Raw genomic sequence first — 20,000 nt, forward strand, 5'->3', positions numbered from 1 at the left:
TAAACTCAGACGGCGGAGCAGCCGTTACAAAACGAGTAGGACAAAATTTCACTAAAGAAATTCATAATTAAAAAACAAGGGATTGTTGGACCACCCTAGGTTACTCCTCTTCTGAATGACTCCCCAAAGGTACATTAGTTGAAAGGGGGTCATCAACTTCTTCAGAAGGCACATCATCTGATAAATCTAAAGTCTTGCGAGAAGGAGATTTATATTCAGAATGACGTGAAGGAAAAACCTGACACCTTGTATAAGAACAGAAGTTAAAGTTGGAGGGTCGATGTCACGTTGTGACTGCAGAGAATGTTATTCTACTACACGTCGTGACAGAAGTAACTGACGTTCCAACGTCCCGTAGTAACAGCGGTGACTGCTGTTCGATGCTATATCGTGACTACGATGACTGACCCTCGACGTCACGTCATGTCTACGGTGTCTACCGCTCAACGTCACGTCGTGTCTGCGGTGTCTGCAGCTCAACGTCACGCTGTGACTGCGGTGGCTGACGTTCAAAGCGATCAAAGTTACATCGAGATTTATGCTCCGCATCTCGTTAAACAGCAAAGCTGTCACTAGGGATAACGTCAGCGTGGCGTAACAAAGCTCGTCTAGAAGGTTGAAGACCCGAATCACGTATCCCAGAACCGTGACGTACAAAAAGCAAAGGATCCTTTCGCACAGGAACAGGATCGAAAGCTTCTATTAAAGAAGAAAGCTTTAACAGCATATCTTGCCAAACACTTCACTTCGGATCAACCTGTGACTGCGGTGGCTGACGTTCAAACGTCACGTAGTACTGTAACAGCGGTGACTGCTGATCGATGCTATATCGTGACTACGGTGACTGACACTCAACGTCACGTTGTGTCTACGGTGTCTACCGCTCAACGTCACGTCGAGTCTGTGGCAGAAACGTCTGTACATGAACGTCATCGCTATGAACGGGACTCTTATGATGACTACAGCTAAGACGTTGAACTTGTTCTGAAGGAACTAATAAACGTTTCAAACGTCTCGAAACTTTACGCCCAGGCTTTTAAAGAGACGAATCATCGGAAGACGAGCAGAAACTTCGTCTCTCCTGTCTTATGGCAAGGACGTGCTTGACGAGCAACGTCTGATACCTTTGAGGGAACGTCTGTTCGTTGGTTTACACTCCTCACTCCCTTAGGTCCTACGACATTCCTTTTCCCTGGTGCAGGGAAGCCTGAAAGAGGTCTCGGACTAGGCAAGTGACAAGCACGAACAAACGAACCCTCCGCAACACAGAACATGTTTTTTTTGCACTTACTTCACTGATATCACATTTTTTAATAATTTCACATTAGACATGAATAAAACTGATTTCTACCTAAAGCCCGCAATTCTCCCTTAAATCAAAACGTTAGAATTGCGAAATGAGTCGTATAATGTAAGCACATTAGTACAAAATGAAACACACATGCAAAAATCAATAAACATATACATATATATCGAATAAAACGGAAATATATAAAGTTAAAAAGATCAGTAACTGGGAATGAGACTAAACACTAGTTCACTAAGGACTACGTTTTCAATCTCTCACCGTACAGTGCCTTGGGACGAGAATAATAACTAAAACGTTTTATCCTCTCTCCCCGTACAGAGACTTGGGACGAGAGTAAAAAACTGAAGCGAGAACAACGTTACTCGCTCCCAAACTCCTTGTACAGAGACTTGGGACGAGAATAAAGATCAGATCGTTCTCTCTCTCTCTCTCTCTCTCTCCTCTCTCTCTCTCTCCTCCTCTCTCTCTCTCTCTCTCTCTCTCTCTCCATCTCTCTTGTCACTCACAAGAGAATGGCCCACTCACCCTTCGTCAATAACAGGTTATTTGACTAAAGGAAAAAACTGAAAGGACTCAGAAATTGAAAATTAACATGTCCTTTAAATTAGTATCTAAAAAACTTCAGTTTGAAAGAAGAATGAACAAAACGTCAAAATCGATTTACTCTTTCTGCAAAGTGAAACCGTGATTCTCTCTTTCTCTATCGTAACGATAGAGCGCAAACTGCGTAGCATAAATAAACCAAACGTTAGTTCATCTTTGAAAAACAGCACGAAGACTATTCAAAGAATAAATTTCTTAAAATATTTTCTAAAAATATTCATCTCATCACTCTTACAGAGCAACTGTTTTAATCTAAACAAAAATAAAAGTTGAATGGGCTCGACGTTGATTAACTTCGTTTTCCAAGTTAGGACCCGCCTACAAAGAATAGGTAAAGGCTGCATATAAACAAAAACATAAAATTTATTTTGATGTTTAGTATAAAATGGAAAGCTAATCGAAGAGGCCTAATAAAGGCGGGTGAGATATAAACGGATTTTGAGCGAAGCGAAAAATCTATTTTTGGGGTGAGATAGCCATGGCGTCCTGATGGAAGGTTCCTTTTTGGTAGCTTCCTTGGGTAAATAACTACTAAGATATTCCCAGAGAATTTAACCACAGGTTATCACAGAATTCTAACTTCTGGAGCGAGTATCCTAAAAGGTTTCCCTTTTAAGACATCGTATATCAACAGGGGACGCATGTATTAACGCGCCACATAGCTATCTACACCCCGAACAGAGTTTATGCTTCGGTGTGTAAGGGCTGAGAATAGCTGGGAGCCGTTCCATAGCTAATCTCATCCGTGGCTACTTCTGGTACTCGAGACGTAAACAAACGGGCGCCATTGCTTAAATGACGTCACGACCGTCTTCATCTGAAGCCAGTTGCTTGCCGATCACCCATGATACAGCAGAGCAGGGTGGGACCTAAAAACTGGACGAAGTAGCAGGGAGGGTCCATCAGGACGCCATGGCTATCTCACCCAAAAATAGATTTTTCGCTTTGCTCAAAATCCGTTTTTTGGGCTCAAGCCATGGCGTCCTGATGGAAGAATACCAGAGAATCAATGTATCGTGGTAGATTTTTCCCTATTAGTAAGTGCCAAGGGCTTTGACAAAATAGCATAGTAATCTTAGTAAAGAACCGTAGGGAAGAATCTTCCTGCCCCCCTTGGCAGTGAAGTTCCCACGGGCCATGCCGACGTCAAAGTGGTATTGAAGGGCTATTCACCCTGATAGAAGAACTTGAAGAACTTGGAGATGAAGCTGAATGTTTGGCATTCGTATAGGAACATTCTGAAAAGCAGACCGGTGGTGGTTGGACAGTGTGTGCTGAGAAGGTTGGTTTCATCTCCAGGGTATGAAGAGTAAGTATTCGTATTGGAACATTACATAGTCAGAGTGAATATAAATTAAGGGTTAGTATCTTAATTTCTCCATGAACCATAAGGAAAAGGGGATAATAAAACTATGACAGGAATGTATTTCATAGTAAGTAGGAGCTGATTGAGACGCACAGGTAATAAAATAGAAATTTTATTTCACAAATGCAGAAATTAAATGAATTGCAGCAATAAGTAAAGTTCATTTACAGTAATTATAATGTACATAGTAATAAAGACTTGCTCTTGAATCTGAAAAGGAATTTCAAATTTATTAGTAGGCACTCGTTCTCGAGGAACGTTAGTCTTTGATTAAAACACATCATGCTCAGGGCATGCGGCACTTGTGTGACAACTATGACATTTCACCTGGGATAAGAACAGTTATAAAAGCACTAAGTGTTTTCGACATCACTATGTATCGCTCGAGGGTCAACATAGGCACCCGAAGAGTTAGAGTCCCAAGTAACTCACTGTTCTATGCAGAGTTAGGTGCAGGTTTCATAACACTACCTGCGGCTACCACAAAATGTTTGACTTCGTGCACTTGTTTCGCATAATGTTTAAAGAAAACGCGCGAGGACTTCCAGCCTGTGAAGCTTTTAAGGCTTTCAAAGTCCATACTCTGAAAGAAATTCAGAGATGATGCAACTTTCCTAGGATCATGACCGGCGGGTGTACTGTCAGGATCCGCTCTGCGAATGAAGTAGGTGATTTTCGCTCTTAATTGTTTCAGTGACAGGTCGCTGCCCCGATGTTTCTCCTTTGAAGAGTTGGCCTCCACCAAAGTTCGAAGTTCTGCGAAGATAGACCTTGAGGCTCTCTACTGGGCATAAAGAGACATCTTCCTTCAGGGGGCATATTCTCCAGGGGCCCCATCTTTTGGTGGGTAATTCATTTTTGGCGAGAAACGTCGGATCAGGGGAGAGGGTAATGTCCTCCTGTATCAGTAAACAGGATGTGACCCTCTTCTCTTGATAATGCCACTATTTCGCTGACTCGTGCTCCCGAAGCAAGAGCAAAGAGAAATATAACTTTCTGAGTCAGATCCTTGAGAGGGCATGAATCATTATCCAAGTTGGAGGCGAAATGGAGCACCTTGTCTAATGACCAGGAGATCGGTTTCGGTGGGGGTGCTGGGCGTAGACGAGCACATGCTTTCGGTAGTTTATTGAAGATGTCGCTGGACAGATCAATTTGGAAGGCATACAGAATTGGTCTGGTCAAGGCCGATTTGCAGGTTGAAATCGTATTGGCTGCTAATCCTTGTCCATGAAGGTGAATGAAGAAGGACATGCAGAAATCAATTGTGATTTCTTTAGGATTTTTTGTCTTGACGAAAGAGACCCATTTTCTCCAGGATGATTCGTATTGCCGTCTTGTGGATTCGGTCTTGTATTCCTCGAGGAAGTCTAGACTTTTCTTCGAGATCCCAAACCTCTTCTTTGCGGCTAGGGAGAGAAAATCATGAGATGAAGGTCCTTGATTTTCGATGATGAAGCGAAGACAGTCGACTTCTGTACTTGTTGGGAGAGAACTGGGCCCGGGAGAGGGATCAGCTTGGGCTGCAGCTCCAAGACCAGGGGGTACCAGTTGCTCCGGGGCCACTTGGGAGCCACTAGGGCCGCTGTCCCTTTGAAGGTTCTCAGTTTGGAGAGGACTTTCAGCAGAAGGTTGGTGGGAGGGAACAGGTAGATCTTGGACCATCTGTTCCAGTCCAGTGACATGGCATCCACTGCTTCTGCCTTGGGGTCCTCGTACGGGGCCACATACCGAGGAAGTTGATTGTTGTCGCTCGTTGCGAAGAGATCTATCTGAAGTTCTGGGACTTGGTGAGAGATGAAGGAGAATGATCTTGCGTCTAGAGACCATTCCGACTCTATCGGGTTTGTTCGAGATAGAGCATCCGCTGTCACGTTGCGGAATCCTTGTAGGTGAACTGCAGACAGGTGCCACTTCTTCTTCTCTGCCAGACGGAAGATTGGGAGAAGCACCTGATTTATCTGGGGCGATCTTGAGCCTTGGCGATTGAGACATCGAACTACCACCGAGTTGTCTAGGGTTAGACGAATGTGGATCGAGGGAGGCGGGGATAGTTTCTTCAGAGTTAGAAGGACCGCCATGGCCTCCAAGATGTTGATGTGGAACGTCTTGAACAGGGGAGACCAGGTGCCTTGAGCCTGTTTTTGGTGGGAGTGACCTCCCCAACCCTCCAGCGAAGCGTCCGTGTGGATGTTGAGTGATGGAGGTGGGTGTTGAAGAGGAATGGACCTTTTCAGGGCCTTTGCTTCCGACCACGGCTTGAGGAGAAGTCGAAGTCTGTTTGGGAGCCGTCTCTTGAGGTCTCTTCGAGCGATGGATGCAGAACGTCTCCAGACTCCCGCGGCATCCTTTAGCTGTGCACGAAGCACTGGGTTTGTTACTGAGGCGAACTGTAGAGAGCCTAGAACTCATTCCTGCTGGCGTCTTGAAATCCGTTTGGATTTCAGTAGTCGCTTGACAGACCCTGCTATTTCCTTCCTTTTCTTCTGGGGGATGGAAAGGCGGTGTGACTGAAGGTTCCATTGGATTCCTAACCACTGGAACTTCTGAGCTGGAGAGAGGCGAGATTTCTTCTCGTTTATCTTGAATCCCAGGTGTTCTAGGTACTGGGTGACTTTGTTGCAGGATTTTACACAATCCTCGGGCGATGGAGCCCAAACTAGCCAGTCGTCGAGGTAGGCCATCACCTGGACGTTTCGGAGGCGGAGCTGTTGTACTATGGCGTCCGCCAGCTTTGTGAAGATCCGAGGGGCCACATTGAGGCCGAAGGGCATGGCCCTGAAGGCGTAGCTTTTCCTTTGGAGTCGAAATCCTAGGTAGGAGGAAGCGTGATGGTTCATTGGAACGTGCCAGTAGGCATCCGCCAGGTCTATGGAGACCGTGTAAGAACCTCGAGGCAGAAGGGTCCTTATTTGTTGAAGAGTCAGCATCTTGAACTTGTCGTTCGCTATGAACTTGTTGAGGGGGGATAAGTCCAGAATGACTCTGAGTTTGTCGGAGTCTTTTTTGGGGACACAAAACAGTCTTCCTTGGAACCTGGTGGACTTTACCTTCCTTATCACCTTCTTGTTCAAGAGATCTAGGACATATTCTTCCAGAAGGGGGGTTGATTGTTGGAAGAACTGCTGGAATGTTGGGGGTGGTTGAGTCCAACTCCAGCCTAGACCCTTCTTGACGATGCTGTGTGCCCAGGGATCGAAGGTCCAACGATCCTGGAATTGGCGGAGTCTTCCTCCCACCGGAAGCACTTCATTGCTTCTGGTGTCCCGAGGGCTTGCTGCCTCGGCCGCTAGCTCCCTTTCCTCCTCTGCCTCTGGAGGGACGGCGAGACGCGTCTCTGCCTGCACCTCTGTTTGAGCCTCTACCTTTGGGACGAAAGGTAGTCGTCTGTTGCTCGAAAGCAGGGGTGAAGACCGGTGACTGTGACAACACCGGTTGGGTGACCAGTTGAAAGGTCTGTTGTGGCTGAGCTGCCACTTGGGAGGTAGCGGGTCCCGGAAACTGACGTCTTGGTTGACGTTGCTGGGGTTTCTGTTTCGAAGATTTCCTCTTAGGTTGAGGTCCGTCGTCCTGAGAGGATTTCCTCTTCTTTGACATGCCCCACTTGTGGAGAAGGTTCCTATTCTCCGTGGCGGCTTTGTCGGTGATCTCCTTCACAAGGTCAGAAGGAAAGAGGTGTTTGCCCCAGATGTTGGAGGAAATCAGCCTCCGGGGTTCGTGTTTCACAGTGGCACCTGCGAACACGAATTCACGACAGGCTCTCCGAGCCTTCATGAAGTGGTACATGTCCTTCACCAGGGTTGCCATGTGGGATTTGGCAAGTACCATGTAGTGGTCTGGTACTCTGGTGTCACAGGCCATAATGTCAAGTTGGACCTGGTGGGACATGGATGCTGCGAGCCTCTCCTTCGTATCTTGTTCCCGACGAAGGAGGTGATCGTTAAGTTTCGGGAGGTCTTCATTAAACTGACGTCCGGCGACGTCAGGATCTAGCTTTCCCACGACGAAAGTATGCTGGATGTCCTTCCAGTGTCGAGCGTCAGGGGGAGTAACTATGGAGAAGGGTCTGCACTCCTCCAGTGCAGGGCAGGCTTTCCCCTCTTCCACAGCTTTAAGGCACGCAGCGAAGGCCTTTTCCATGAATGGAAGTACTGTACCGCATTTTCAGGTGCGACGTAGGTAGGGTGCTTCTTGCTCAGGGCCGGAAGCTTAGAGCAGGTAAAACCCCTACTCTTGAATGTGTTGGCTAGCATAGCCTGGGCCTTCGCGAGATCGAACACTATCTCTTCTTTCGGTTCGGTCTCTTCTTTAGAGGCAGGTTCAGAGCGAAGTCGGACGTAACAAATTTGGGAAGAATTCCACATCTTCCAGGGGGACCGAGCCGATCTTGTCGCTGACAAAGATTCTGCCGGTCGCTATCACCATATGCTCAGCATACCTCCATGGGTTGGCATGAGAGCAAGCGGGGAGATCCTTAACCGAGATCTTCTTCGGTTCTTTGGATCCTATCATGGACCTGATGAACTCCTGATTCTCCTTTAACTTGTCGTCCATGACGGCTTTAATCAACCGGAGCATTTCCTGAGTGGATGATGAGGGTTCCGGGGTCGTGGAGGTAGACGGGAGAGACACTTCCGTCGGTGTAGGAGTAGGGGCGGAGATGGAAGGAGGAGCGACCTCTTGCTCCGACTCGGCGTATTCCACCTGGTCTTCGTCATCTTCAGCTCCTTGAGCCATAAGGGTCTTCTCCGTGTCTTCCGAGACATCCGACATGTGTTCGTCATCTTCGGAATCCAGGCGGCACTCGTGCATGGACTGGGCCATGACTACATCAGGTTCCACTGTAATTTGGACAGTGGGGATCGAATCCTTGGGTACCACAGAATCAGGGGAGGCCTTAGGGCACAGAAGTGACCTCAATTCTTCAGTGGCCAGGTACGGTCCGGTGGCATTCTTCTGGAAGCCACGCACCCACTTGCGTAGCTTCTCCCGAGAAGTGTCCCTGACCTCCGCTGAGGGAGGGTTATGGAAGGCATCAACTAGGTGAGCCCGGCAGACCGTACAATTCAGTGGGTCCCAGAATTTCAAATCCCCTTTCTTGTTAGCACAAGGGGCGTGAGTCCTGCAAGCCGTATGCCCGTAGAAGTGCGGGCGTTTCACAGCGCAGAAGTCGAAGTCACACTTCATCTGCTCCTCCTGTGGAAGAAAGAGAAAAATGAGTATGGGGGGAGTCATAAGAATGGCTCTTAAGCTAAGTTAACATTAATCATTAATTTTAACTTAATGAAGGGTGTGATGCATAGAGATTGAAGTAGTAAAGAAAACATACTCCATGCATCCCGCCCGGCTGGCTACCGCAAGCTTTATCCCCGGATAATCCGAGATGGCCGAAGGCACAGGATAGTATTCTTTAGAAGTCCATAGGGCAATGGAATTCCATGGAAATGCCAAGGATAAGTTTGGGACCGAGGCCACTCAGTCCCAAATTAGGGGGCTAACAGGTCCCTTAGGGTAACTGCTTCCGGCAACCAGCCGCGCTAAGATACACGCAGCATGCTGGAATTTTGAAGAATGCAAAGAGACAGCATGATTACTAATAGAACAGTACCAAGGCACTGATCTAATAGCGTAAACAGGCCATCTGTTTGCAGTGTAGGGCTATCAGTATTCATATGATAGCTAGTAGAAGGGGGTGCAAGTAGTCTTGACGCCTCCGGGGGGTTCCGGCAAACCTCCGGCACGCCGGAGGCCGCTCCAGCAGAGTTTCTGGCATTAGAACAGACAATATATAAGTCAAGAGTAATACCAGGGTGGCGGCCGCCGGCACAACGGCGGCACGCCGGCAGAGGAGCGGCGGCTCCGCAGTCGGAGGATGCCGGATTGGTGACTGGGACAAGGATGGTTATAGCGGAACCAGGTTGCCGGCAGTGGATGCCGGCACTCCGGTGGCCGACCGGCAGGCGGACAGCGAAGCTATGAGGAAGGAGGAGAGCCATCGGCAGGAAGCCGGCAGCGGTCGGCAGTCCCCCGGCACGCAGGGGGGGCTGGCGGCCATGAGGGTAAGGGGAGAGTCACCAAGGTAGGAGGCGGGTATCGCCGACAGTGGAGGCGGCAAGGGACCGGCACCCGGATAGTGAGAGAGACAGGGGGAGGGATGTAAGAAGTCCAGTCATGGACTCCCAGACATCCCCCCCTGAGAGGGTGTACCCATGATAGAGGCTGGCTCTATCACCCAGAGGCAGGGGTCTCAGAGGACCGGGAGCTAGGGTAGCCCAAGGGAGGGCTAGGGGACACCCAAAGAGGGGGAGACCTCTACATACAGAACACATCCAGTGGCTAACCCCATAGGACACTATGAAGGGTATATGTACCAGAGCGGACTGCACATAGAAGCTCAAGGTAGCCCTATCACTCCACCCTAAGGAGGAGTTGTAGGACAGGGGACAGATGGGTATAGACTAACCTAAGTGTAGGCTAGGCTATACAAGAGATAGGTGGGGAGGGGAGAAGAGAAGAGTCTTCCATGGAAGGGGTTCTGTACCAGAGCAGCCACTAGGGAAAGGGAGGACACTCCCTAACCTAAGATAAGGCAGCCTGGCTGAAACGGTGCATGGGTACAGTTTCAGCAGGGGACAGAATAACCTTCCAAAACCTAACCTAGAGCAGGGCTAAGAGCCCTGAACTAGGAAAGATAGAAGACATATCGCTATCGCAGGACAGTCATAGACTAGTCCTAGCCATAGAGGAAGGGCTAGCCGTTCCTCACTCTCGGACGCAACCCTAAGGGGGGTTCATTCCCTTAGGGAGGACTGAGAGGCGATAATATACTCCGTTAGGCGCTTGATCCCTTTACTTAGTAAGGGAATCAAGGCTAAACAGAGGGAATGCCAAGGCAGGGGGATGAAGGAAGCATATAGGGGTCCTACAAGTAGGTTAGGTTAGGAAGGGACACTAACTAACCTATCCCCTATATGGTCCCTGAAGGCGAAAAACACTTGCATCACAGTCGAAAGTATTGTAAAATAATGCCACTATCTTCATAACTTAGCCTAGGATCACTAATAAAATCATGCATGAACACTGATATATAGGCGCTCTGGCCTGGGGGCTATAGAAGCCGACTGGTATGAGGTCAATCGATGACCGATAAAAAGCGTCAAAACACGATATAAAAGTTCCTAGCTATGAAGACTAAATAAACTAATGTTATCGATTAGTAAATGAGGCCGGAAGCGTTGTTGTGGCTAACTAAATAAGGCATGCATAACAACAACGACGCCATAAAATGGCGGGTCCGGTAGAGGCACAGCTCTGCCACAAAACAACAAATATCTCGGAAAGTAATATTTACTTTACGGTCAGAGCTTAACTAAACAATACTGGAACCTTGTACTCAACTTTCCAGAAGAAGGCGAGGCCGAAGGTAGCGACATAACGTAGATGCAAAGCTATAAGTAAGGCACAGGGAAAATCCGTCTAAGTAGGGCGAGCTACTGAACAAAGGATGAAGACGGTCGTGACGTCATTTAAGCAATGGCGCCCGTTTGTTTACGTCTCGAGTACCAGAAGTAGCCACGGATTAGATTAGCTATGGAACGGCTCCCTGCTATTCTCAGCCCTTACACACCGAAGCATAAACTCTGTTCGGGGTATAGATAGCTATGTGGCACGTTAATACATGCGTCCCCTGTTGATATACGATGTCTTAAAAGGGAAACCTTTAAGATACTCGCTCCAGAAGTTAGAATTCTGTGATAACCTGTGGTTAAATTCTCTGGGAATATCTTAGTAGTTATTTACCCAAGGAAGCTACCAAAAAGGAACCTTCCATCAGTACGCCATGGCTTGAGCCCAAAAAAATATATAGAGGTAAATCTATAAATATCAACAATAATTTATAAAGTGATAAAATAATTACTAAAAGCCTTTAACACACTTCCGTACACTGAGGGAAGGGTCGGCCATCTTTTCTCTATGGAAAAACCAGAGCGAGATTAAAAAAGCAAGGGCAAAAACTTTTCCTCTCCTTTCAAAAACATTTCTTTTGAAGATAGTATAGAATAATCCAACACGGCGAAAGCAATAAGACCAAAACCAAGTACTTCACCAATCGGTAGAAAACTCGAGGTCAAGCGCGAGCGGAATCAGTGTTATCTTAAACACCGACAGAGAAAAACTGGTTTGGTTGAGAAGTATATGCGGTATCTGGCCGATAGTCGGCGCTGGTGGGCACACCCGGCATCCTTCATGGCGATCGCTCGCGAGTTTTTGGAATCTGTCGACCGACGGAGACGTCAGCTATTTATATATTCACCGGCTAAGTTTAATATTTAAAATGGCATAATTAAACAGTGCTCTCCAAACACACTTTTTAGAATCCCATAATATACATTCGGACACTAATAATACATGGCATCCTGGAGAAATGGCCCACTGGTAGTTGAGGATATTAAGGATAAGCCATCTTAGGTTATGTAGTTACCGTAGGTTGTATTCCTATATTTGTTTCCCTTGTGAAATATGATATTTTGATTATAATATAAATTTTTGAATATACTTACCCGGTGAATATATAATAGCTGACGTCTCGGACGGCTCGACAGAAAAACACAAAAACTCGCGAGCGATCGCCATGAAGGTTGCGGGTGTGCCCACCAGCGCCAACTATCGGCCAGATACCGCATATACATGTAAACAGCTCCAGTTCTTCTCATCCCGCTGGGTCTCTATCGGGGAGGAAGGGGGGGCCTTTAATTTATATATTCACCGGGTAAGTATATTCAAAAATTTATTTTATAATCAAAATATCATTTTTAAATATTTAACTTAGCCGGTGAATATATAATAGCTGATTCACACCCATGGTGGTGGGTAGAGACCAGTATTAATACAGTTTACGGCGTATATGCTTAGAGTTTTTGACAGTTATATTATAACAAAACCCAAATAAATATAGGTACCTGGTAAGGAAGCTGACTTTGACGATTACTCTGCCTTGTTAGTCTGCTTTCCTCACGAAGCCCAGCCATCCTCTTAGGATGCTGAAAGACTCCCAGGAGCTGAAGTATCAAGGGCGGCAACCCATACAACAGGACCTCATCAAACCCCTAATCTGGGCGCTCTCAAGAAATGACATTTGACCACCCGCCAAATCAACCAGGATGCGAAAGGCTTCTTAGCCTTCCGTACAACCCAAAAACAAGATAAAAACATTTCAAGAGACAGATTAAAAGGATATTGGAATTAAGGGAATGTAGTGGTAGAACCCTCACCCACTACTGCACTCGCTGCAACGAATGGACCCAGTGTGTAGCAGTCCTCATAAAGAGTCTGGACATCTTTTAAGTAAAATGACGCGAATACCGACTTGCTTCTCCAAAAGGTCGCGTCCATAATACTTCGCAGAGATCTATTTTGCTTAAAGGCCACGGAAGTTGCTATAGCTCTTACTTCGTGTGTCTTAACCTTAAGCAAGCAACGGTCTTTTTCACTCAAGTGAGAATGAGCCTCTCGGATTAAAAATCTGATAAAATATGACAAAGCATTCTTTGACATAGGTAATGATGGCTTCTTAACTGAGCACCATAAGGCCTCAGATCCACCTCGTAAGGACTTAGTACGAGCTAAGTAGAACTTAAGAGCTCTAACTGGACACAGTACTCTTTCAAGTTCGTTGCCTACGATCTCTGACAGGCAAGGTATATCAAATGACTTAGGCCAAGGACGAGAAGGCAGTTCATTTTTGGCCAGGAAACCAAGCTGAAGTGAACATGTGGCTTTATCTGTGGAAAAGCCGATGTTCTTACTGAAGGCATGAATCTCACTGACCCTTTTAGCCGAAGCCAAGCACACTAAGAAAAGTGTCTTGAGGGTGAGATCCTTCAGGGAGGCTGAATGTAATGGCTCAAACCTGTCTGACATCAGGAACCTTAGGACCACGTCTAAGTTCCATCCAGGAGTTGCCATACGACGTTCCTTAGAGGTCTCGAAAGACTTAAGGAGATCTTGGAGATCTTTATTATTGGAAAGATCTAAGCCTCTATGTCGAAAGACCGAAGCCAACATGCTCCTGTAGCCCTTAATAGTGGGTGCTGAGAGGGAGCGAACATTTCTCAGATGTAAGAGAAAATCTGCGATTTGGGCTACAGAGGTACTGGAAGAGGACACATATGCTGACTTGCACCAGTCTCGAAAGACTTCCCACTTCGACTGGTATACTTTGATGGTAGAAGCTCTACTAGCTCTCGCAATCGCTCTGGCTGCCTCCTTCGAAAAGCCTCGAGCTCTTGAGAGTCTTTCGATAGTCTGAAGGCAGTCAGACGAAGCGCGGGGAGGCTTTGATGAAGATCCTTTACGTGGGGCTGTCGTAAGAGATCTACCCTTAGAGGAAGACTCTTTGGAATGTCTACCAGCCATTGAAGTACCTCTGTGAACCACTCTCTCGCGGGCCAGAGGGGAGCAACCAACGTCAACCTTGTCCCTTCGTGAGAGGCGAACTTCTGCAGTACTTTGTTGACTATCTTTAATGGTGGGAATGCATACAAGTCCAGGTGAGACCAGTCCAGTAGAAACGCGTCTATGTGGATCGCCTCTGGATCTGGGACTGGCGAGCAATAGATTGGGAGCCTTTTGGTCAACGAGGTGGCAAAGAGGTCTATGGTGGGTTGACCCCAAGTCGACCAAAGACTCTTGCACACGTCCTTGTGGAGGGTCCATTCCGTGGGGATCACCTGACCTCTCCGACTGAGACAGTCTGCCAAGACGTTCAAGTCCCCCTGGATGAATCTTGTCAACAGGGAGATGCCTCGATTTTTTTACCATATGAGGAGGTCCCTTGCGATCACGTACAGCGTGTGGGAGTGAGTGCCTCCTTGCTTGGAGATGTACGCCAAAGCTGTGGTGTTGTCTGAATTGACCTCTACCACTTTGTTTCGAAGAATGCTCTCGAAATTCATCAAGGCCAAGTGGACTGCTAATAACTCCTTGCCGTTGATGTGCATGCTCTTCTGAACTGAGGTCCAAAGACCCGAGCATTTCCGACCGTCCAGAGTCGCACCCCAACCCAAATCCGACGCGTCTGAGAACAACACGTGGTTTGGGTTCTTGACTGCTAGGGACAGACCCTCTCTCAGACTGATGTTGCTGTCCCACCAGCTCAGGCATGCTTTTACTGGTTCGGAGACCGGGATTGATACAGCCTCTAAAGTCTTGCTCTTGTTCCAGTGAGAGTCTAGATGGAACTGGAGAGGGCGAAGGTGAAGTCTCCCTAGCGAGACAAACTGCTCCAGGGATGACAGAGTCCCTACGAGACTCATCCAACTTCTTACTGAACAACGTTCTCTTTTCAGCATGAGTCGGACTTTGAGCAGAGCTTGTTCTATTCGGGTGGCAGACGGAAAAGCCCGAAAAACTAGACTGCGAATCTCCATCCCCAAATATAGAATCGTCTGGGATGGAATCAGTTGGGACTTTTCTAAGTTGACCAAAAGTCCCAACTCCTTTGCCAGACCCAACGTCCAGTGTAGATTCTGCAGACAGCGATGACTGGACGATGCTCTGAGAAGCCAGTCGTCCAAGTACAGGGAGGCTCGAATTCCCGATAAATGAAGGAATTTTGCCACATTCCTCATGAGCCTCGTAAACACGAGAGGAGCAGGACTGAGGCCGAAGCACAGTGCTCGAAACTGGTACACCACATTCCTGTAAACAAACCTCAGAAACGGTTGGGAATCCGGGTGTATAGGAATGTGGAAGTACGCATCTCGCAGGTCGAGAGAGACCATCCAGTCTCCCTCTCTGACCGCTGCTAAGACGGACTTCGTGGTCTCCATCGTAAATTTTGTTTTCGTAACAAAAACGTTGAGCGCACTGACGTCTAGCACTGGCCTCCAATCTCCTGTATGCTCTGGGACTAGGAAGAGACGGTTGTAAAACCCCGGTGATTGAAGGTCCGAGACTTTCACCACCGCTCCCTTCTCTAGCAACAGAGACACTTCGTGATGTAGAGCTTGTCTCTTTGACTCCTCTCGATACCTGGGAGAGAGGTCTATGGGAACTGTTACTAGAGGAGGTCTGCGTACAAAAGGTATTTTGTACCCCTCCTTGAGCAACAGAACAGACTCTTGGTCTGCACCCCTCTTCTCCCAGGCCTGCCAGAAGTTGTTCAGTCTGGCCCCTACCGCTGTCGTAGGACGTGGGCAGTCAGACTCTGCCACGGGAGGACTTGGCTCCTCTACTCTTACCTCCCTTTCCCTCGGCACGAGAGCCTCCCCTGCTGGGAGCTCTGCCACGAAGGGGCGGGATAAACCTAGACGCAGGAGTCTCGATTCTGGGTCTCACAACAAAGGATGAAGAAGGAGCTCCCTTGCGAGCAGAAGAAGCCATCAGGTCATGTGTGTCCTTCTGCACAAGCGAAGCAGCAATGTCCTTAATCAGCTGTTGTGGAAACAAGGCAGCCGATAAGGGAGCAAAGAGCAGTTCCGATCTTTGACAGGGAGTAACTCCTGCTGAAAGGAAAGAGCAAAGGGTTTCTCTCTTCTTCAAGACTCCCGACGTAAAGGTGGAGGCGAGCTCATTGGAGCCATCGCGGATGGCTTTGTCCATACAAGACATAATAAGTAAGGATACATCTTGGTCAGCAGACGAGATCTTCCTACTTAATGGTCCTAGAGACCAATCTAGAAAGTTAAAAACTTCAAAGGCCCTGTATACGCCTTTAAGGAGATGGTCAAGGTCCGAGGAGGACCAACAAATTTTCGAGCGTCTCATGGCCAGGCGACGGGGAGAGTCTACGAGGCTTGAGAAGTCACCCTGGGCAGAGGAAGGGACTCCCAAGCCGAGAACTTCTCCCGTGTCATACCAGACGCTCGATCTAGAAGCTAGCTTAAAAGGTGGGAAGGCAAAGGCCGTCTTCCCCAAACTCCTCCTGGTAACCAACCAGTCGCCTAGAAGACGTAAAGCCCTCTTAGAAGAGCGAGAAAGCACTAGCTTAGTAAAGGCATGCTTGGTAGCAGCTAAGCCTAGCGCAAACTCAGACGGAGGCGAACGAGGAGCAACAGTAACAAAATGATCTGGGAAAAGATCCTTGAAAATCATCATGATTTTCTTAAAATCCATCGAAGGTTGTACAGCCTTAGGTTCTTCTACATCAGATAAAACGTCCAAAGGATTATCATTAGGAGGAGGATCAGCAACGTCCTCATCTGAAGGAACCTCGTCCGACAACTGATGAGTCTCAAGCAAGGGAGAGACCTGCCTTGGTGGCAATGCTTGACAAGCAGAGTCCACAAGCAAAGGAGCATCAGTAGCAGTCCAGGACGCTACGTCATGTAACTGCTTAACGGACTGACTAGCAACAACAACAGGAGCGGGAGGACGCTCGACGTCAACTCGAGACTGCCTTGACTGCCTAGATTGAGCAGTTAAAACAACTCTTGACTGCGGTGCTTGACGCTCAACGTCAAAACAAGTCAACTTAGCTGGTTGGCGAACGTCCTGAACGTCAACACGAGCATGCGGCAGCGGCTGAACGTCCACAAGCAGCTGAAAGTCAACACGGGACTGCATCGAGTGAGGCTCTAAGTCACGTGACTGACGTGACTTTGTAACGTCAACGTCAACAGGACGAGCAAAGGCTCGTTTGGGCGGCTGACGGCCAGGATCTCGATCAGCCTAACGGCGAGGATCATCGTGAACCTGCTCAGCAGTATACTCCTCCATAAGGGAGGCAAGCTTATCCTGCATATCCTGCAGGACAACCCATTTAGGATCAACGGGAGTGGGTACGGGTCGAAACGATGGTAACGTCTGTGACTGCAAAACATTGCCTAAACTAAGACTCTCGGAGCCCGTGTTACGATTCTGTTTAGGCGGCGAGCAGTCTTCCGATGACTGCATAGGGTCAGAGCTGTCCCAATGGCTACAACCAGGACGCTGGACCTGTCCTGAAGGGACTGACTTCCGCTTTAAGGGTCTCGAAACCTTGCTCCACGGTTTCTTACGCGAGAAGCCTTCGGATGACGAGGAGAAAACCGCCTCGCTCGTCTTATGGTAGGGGCGGTCTTGACGAGACACGCCCGAAACCATAGAGGGAACGTCTGTTCGTTGGTTATAGCCTCTCGTCCCCATAAGTCCTACGACATTACTTCTCCCTGGTGCATGGGAGCTTGCAAGAGGTCTCGGACTAGGCGAACGACAAGCACGAACAGACGAACCCTCGGTCGCAACACTGATAACACTTTGCGCACTAATCACTTTATCCCCACGATTTTCTAATGTGGCACTCTGACACTTTAACACTTTTACATCCGCCATGAGTTGATTACGGTCCGTAGCCAAAGATTCAACTCTCTCGCCCAACGCTTGAATGGCACGCAACATATCCCGCATTGATGGTTCATGAGTGCTAGTAGAGGGTTCAGGCACAACTACTACTGGGGAAGGATTAGGTTCAGGGGCATGGGAGGAGGAAAATTCTAATGATCTAGAGGAACTTCTCCTCACCCTATCTCTCTCTAGCTTACGAGAATACTTATCAAACTCTAGCCAGTCGAATTCCGAAAGTACCACGCACTCATCACACCGATCTCCTAATTGACAGGTTTTACCCCAGCAATTAGAACACACGGTATGTGGGTCGAGAGAGGCCTTTGGAAGACGTTTGTTACAATCCCTAGCATTACATTTACGAAATTTAGGAATTGGAGAAGGGTCAGCCATTTTGAAAAGTCAAAGAAAATCCAAAAACAATCCAAAGTCATCAACAATAAAATCTATCCAAAAAAGAGTTCAAGAGTTTTAATTGAAGATAAAAACACCTGCACTGCGAAAGCTCAAAACCAAAAAGAAGTACTTCCACCAAGAATGACGAAAAACTCCAGGTCAACAGCGAGTAATGGAATCAACTTGTCGACAAGACCGACAGAGAAGAACTGGAGCTGTTTACATGTATATGCGGTATCTAGCCGATAGTTGGCGCTGGTGGGCACACCCGCAACCTTCATGGCGATCGCTCGCGAGTTTTTGTGTTTTTCTGTCGAGCCGTCCGAGACGTCAGCTATTATATATTCACCGGCTAAGTTTAATATTAAAAAATGGCTTTTTAGCTGTATGTATCTTCGAGAATTTCAGGTATCTTTATAACTTGGAAATATGGGTTTCCAACATCAAAATCTTTCAAATATCTATAAATTCAAAAGGGACACCTCTTATTTTCCCTGAAAGGTTTACAGTATTGGTTACTTATGCAGGCTTGGCTATAGTATAGAACAATATTAGTTAGGAGACTAGAATCGATGTAATTGAATATATACCTTCAAATACGCCATTTTGAAACTATTATCCTATAGGCGAAGACTAACATTAACCTGAATACTTAATGAAAAAATTCTAATTTGTTGTTTCCGGACAATATTTTCCAATTTCCAGTACTGCTGGAGTTAGTCTCAATTTCCATTCTCCTTCCAAGTGGCCAATCAGAGGCTTCTTTACTGGTATGTGACTTTTATTTTTTTTTTTTTTTTTTTTTTTGGCAAATCGTCTTCTTTCGCTTTTAAAGAGATGCTTGCCCCTCCATTCTGAAACGATTCTTTCTTGTATATCATTTAGAGAGAACGTCACTGCTGGGATCTTACCAAATATAAAGCCATTTCCCTTCTGGAGGAAGTAAGAGGTGTTGATAGAAGTTTTGAATAGTTTTGATACGGTAATTGTCAGATAGTCATACTTTTCAACTTACAGTGATGACTGAAACCAAGAGATACGTCTTGAAAAACACGTTTCAGAAGGAAATCTAGTCAGGAGGCCAGCACAGGGATGTGGTCTTCTTTAGAGTAGAATAATGGTTTTCCTTAGGGTAAAGGAATATTTTTAGGGTGAAACAATGGTCTTCCTTTGGGTAGAATAACGGTCTGCCTTAGGGTAGGTAATGGTTTTTCTTAGGGTAGGGTAACAGTCTTCCTTGGGGTAGGGTAACAGTCTTCCTTAGGGTAGGGTAACAGTCTTCCTTAGAGTCGGGTAACAGGTCGGGTAACAGTCTTCCTTAGGGTAGGGTAACGGTCTTCCTTAGGGTAGGGTAATGGTCTTCCTTTGGGTAGGGTAACAGCCTTCCTTAGAGTCGGGTAACAGGTCGGGTAACAGTCTTCCTTAGGGTAGGGTAACGGTCTCCTTTAGGTAAGGTAACATTCTTTCTTAGGGAAGGGTAATATTTTTACTTACGGTAGGGTGTTAATGGTCTTCCTTAGGGTAGGGTAACAGTCTTCCTTATGGTATGTAAAAGTTGGGTGGGGTGTATGTATGATAGCGGCCACCTGTATGTATTATTATATCTAACTTAGAATACGGCAGTGTAAGGGGGGTCACAGGAGGGTGTTAGCCCCCCTCCACTAGGTATGTAGGTGAGGACACGGCTTGTAGGTTAGGTTAGGGAGAAAGTTTAGGTTAGTCGATGTTCATTTTTAATGAACGTATGAGGAACTGGCCGCTGACATACAAAGGCTCTCATCGGATAGAGTAACGGTCATAATTAGGGTGGTAATATTCTTCCTTGGGGTAAGGGTAACAGTCTTCCTTAGGGTAAGGGTAACAGTCTTCCTTAGGGTAAGGTAACATTCTTTCACAGGGAAGGGTAACATCCTTACTTAGGACAGGGTACCGTACTGGTCTTTCTTAGGAGTTTAATTGTCTTTCTTAGAGTATGGCAATAGTCTTCCTTGGGATAAAGTA

This window comes from Palaemon carinicauda, chromosome 4 (genome assembly GCF_036898095.1).
Source record: "Palaemon carinicauda isolate YSFRI2023 chromosome 4, ASM3689809v2, whole genome shotgun sequence".
NCBI classification, from domain to species: domain Eukaryota; kingdom Metazoa; phylum Arthropoda; class Malacostraca; order Decapoda; family Palaemonidae; genus Palaemon; species Palaemon carinicauda.